Here is a 3,809-nt window from a genome sequence, read left to right on the forward strand (position 1 = left end):
TAAAAAGACATGATCTCTTTATTGTAATCTTAAAGAATAATAAGTTTTGTGAAAAAAAAAATCTTATGTATTTTATAACCCAATAAGTAGACATATTTAGGTGAAGTAAAAGATTTATTAACGATTTTATTGATAAATATGATTATTTAATAACTTTAGTTATGTAACGGTTTATGTTTGGATGGGCTTGGGCGTGTTACAGGTCCGCCGATGGAAAGATTTGACACTGAGCAATGAGCACATCTCCACCTAAGTTTGCAAGTAGATGTAATTGGAGACTAAGAAAGTGATTTTGATTTTAATATTTGCAATGAGCTCGTCACAAGCCACAAGGGAAGGGATTGGGGATTTTAAGAATCTAAAAAATTTTGTTTTACAATAAAAAATTGTGTCTCGTCACTTAAAAAGACTTTTATCTTTCTGGAAAAGTTAATTTCTACACCATAAAAAAAAAAAAAACAATTGATGCATAAAAATAAGAAGCAGGAACTATTAACAATTTAACATCAATTTCCAATCTACAAAGCTTAATATATGCTAAATAACAAACCGCCAGCCCCCTTAGGGGGTCACATCCTGGAATAGCCTAGAATGATATAGATCTCTACAAAATCTAGACAAAGATATACACCTCCATCCTACAGCAACCTCGTTAATTACCTCCTACAACTCCATCAAAACCGTTGGGTGGCATCTGGAGGAAAACCTCTCGACTCTCTTGAAGAGCCAAGGCACGCTGGAGACTCACAAGTACATCCCCCATTGACGGCCTATCTTCTCCCTTGTCAGCAAGACAAGAGGCTGCAGTTTTGGCATATACCTCCAAGCATTGGGGCAACATTTCACCCATGAGATACGGGTCGATATTCTGCTCAAGAATGTTGTTTCTGTAACAGTGTAGTGCCCATTCAGACAAGACCCGTTGCTCTGTGGGACGTGTTTCATCCAGGGCAGGGCGTCCAAATAAGATTTCAAAAAGCACGACGCCGAAAGAGTACACGTCCGACTTCTCGGTCAACCTATGTCGCAAGTAATATTCCGGGTCTAGATACCCCCTAGTACCCTTCACAAGACTGCTTAGTGCCTTATCCACAACAGGGCGCTCTCTTGATAGTCCAAAATCAGACACTTTGGCATTGAGGTTTTTATCTAAGAGAATGTTGGATGTTTTCACGTCGCGGTGGATGATGGGACTTTGGAAGCCCGTGTGAAGATAGTGTAGACCGTTTGCTGAATGTATTGCAATCTTGAGCCGTTGATTCGACGTTAACGGATCGTTGTTTGGTAGGGGGCTGTTGCTGTCATAAAGATTCTGACGGAGGGTTCCATTTTCCATGTACTCGTATACAAGGATCATCTCCGAGTTTTCGGAACAACGACCGAGTAAAGAAATGAGGTTGTAATGACGGAGCCTTAAAAGCATTGCAATCTCGGCTCTATATTCCTTCTCGCCTTGGTCGTGAAGCGTACTCCCGCGCTTGATAGCTACATTGGTCCCATCGTTGAGTGTTCCAATGTAGACTTTCCCAAACCCACCCTCGCCGATAACCCGACCCTTGTCAAAGTTTTCAGTTGCATTCTCAATCTCGCTGAAAGAATACAAAGTGTAGGTCAGCCCACCTTTGTATTCCTGGTTACTTGGCTGAACACTCTTGTGGAGTGTTCTTCTTCGGGAACATAGGTAACAAACAAGAAGATTGAAAATTGCAAGGAGGACAGCAACAGTAATGACGCCACCGATCACCCAGGGTTTGTTGTTGTTACCCAGGTGTTTGATAACTTGTTGTGGAGCACCATTTGCAGCTAAAACCATATCCATCATAAAACCAAGTACCAAAACACGAGAAAAGTAGGCACGTAGGTGATACGTATTGTGCCTTGCCCAATGGATACCTGCTAGTATTTTTTCTAGCTTATCACGAATAAAGAAACCGGCAAATGCAACAATGGCAAAAAGAATGTCATTTAAGTGTTCCACTGCCGACTGAAATTTATCAAGACTCCGAAATTCCCAATCAAACGTGGGAATGCAAGGCCCCTGTTTTACAGCCATTGTATTCCCCGACTAACTTTGACCCTATGTATCAAAGCATATCACAATACAATCATTAAATCTTCAATACTCATCATCGTATGTCATAACAAACCAATAAACCCACAAACACCAAAAACAATTTCCATCACGATTAAGAAGAATAACCTACAAAAAGTACCAACACACACACACAAAAAAATAGGGTAATTGATTCTATCCTCAATCCTCACCCCCTCCTATCAAACATAAAAACACATTCAGTTTCATCAATAAAACAATAAATAAACAAATCCTGTCTTATTCAAAAAAATCAATATTCAAATTGTCATTTTGTTAATCGAGTAATTAAATTACAAGGCTATACTACTCTATACTAACAAAATCAGCAGCAAACCAGCAGATCAAATCTAATCAATCTCTAAAATCATCTACTTATTGTGGGTTAGAAGAATTAGAGTTCCAATTGTGCCTCTTTGATTTCCACAGGTACCAAGTAGGATTAAACAAACGCCAAAGCAAGCAGATCTAAGAATTTCTGAACAAAAATGAAGAGTTGAACTTTGCTGAAAATCTAATTCATCCAAGAACAAAAGAATTATTACCTTCAAAACAGCAGTTTGGGTGAAATCGCCCACCGTGTTCAACGCTCGAAAAACTACGCACCAATGATCGCGCTTTCCACAGCCACGAAGAACAATAACAGAAACAGGAACCCTAACTAAGCAAACATAAAATAAAGGGTTTATATTGACGGCAATACAGCACCGAGAAAAAGTTAAGACACTGGAATTGACTTTCATTTCTTTTCCTTCCTCTTAACTATACCGGATCAAGGGTCCACTATAAATAAATTATCGTTATTCATTCAAATCATAACACTGCATAACATTGTTTATCCAATTTTGAAAGGGTGTTTATTCATCCACGGCATTTTATAGTTAATGGACATAAATATCCGTTCTTAATAGATAATGTATTTTTAATTATTTAGTTAAGACATTGATTTGTTTCCTTCTTCCACCTTCAGCAATCAGCACTGCGGCGTTGCAATTTTCAGCGATGTTTTCCAAAAGATCCCAAGATAACCTTCACACATATGATTCAGTGTGTATCAAACTGTAATCTTCACGTATGATATGGAAAACATTTGCTTAACCAATCGTATAAGTTTTTTGTGACGTAATCTAGTATGTCCAAAGTACTTATCACTGTCCCGAAAATACCCCTGTCATACCAGAACCGGTTAGTGTATGTTATCTATCAACTACCGGTTCTATCAATCCACACTTTTCGGTATCGATTAAATCCGTTCGGGTCGGGTCAAGTCGGGTCGGCCGGGTTTCGGGACCAAATGCGTTGCTACTTGAGAATCACTGAATCAGTATCCATATAATTTGTTTTAGCATAAGTTGTTTATATATTTTCCTTTGAGAAATTAAATTACCTCCTATATTTTATAACTAAAATTATAAATCATCATTCAATTTAATTTTATTTGATATATTTCTAATATAGCCTTAATGAGTTGGTTAAAAAAATATGAAATGATGACACTTGTCATAATTTAATTGAGTAGTAACATTTGTAAGCATAAAAAGTAAAAAACAATTTAATTTCTAATTTTTATAAAAGAAGTTATATTTGTTTTGCTGATGTCGTAAAACGTCGAGATTTGTAAGCAATCGAGTTCTTTAGAATTATTTTACCCAAATATATACTATATGATTAGAAAATATCTATCCTAATAAATAAGAATGATTTTGCCACATGTCAT

The 3,809-nt window shown here is 37.1% G+C and overlaps 1 pseudogene across 2 annotated transcripts; it reads right to left on the minus strand.

Moving 5' to 3' along the window:
• Positions 1 to 449: 449 nt before the first annotated feature.
• Positions 450 to 3,190, minus strand: LOC145070020 (receptor-like protein kinase FERONIA pseudogene; annotated as a pseudogene). Of its 2 annotated transcripts, none has more exons than XR_013689793.1 (2): positions 2,638 to 3,132; positions 450 to 2,077 (listed from the first exon to the last, which is right to left on the minus strand). The product of XR_013689793.1 is annotated as a receptor-like protein kinase FERONIA pseudogene, transcript variant X1 (transcript). The 2 variants fall into 2 exon arrangements; XR_013689794.1 differs by lacking the exon at positions 450 to 2,077 and adding an exon at positions 2,297 to 2,570 and having other exon boundaries at positions 2,638 to 3,190.
• Between the last annotated feature and the right edge of the window lie 619 nt (positions 3,191 to 3,809).

This window comes from Lactuca serriola, chromosome 8 (assembly GCF_051521515.1).
Source record: "Lactuca serriola cultivar US96UC23 chromosome 8, Lser_US96UC23_V15, whole genome shotgun sequence".
Classification (NCBI taxonomy): domain Eukaryota; kingdom Viridiplantae; phylum Streptophyta; class Magnoliopsida; order Asterales; family Asteraceae; genus Lactuca; species Lactuca serriola.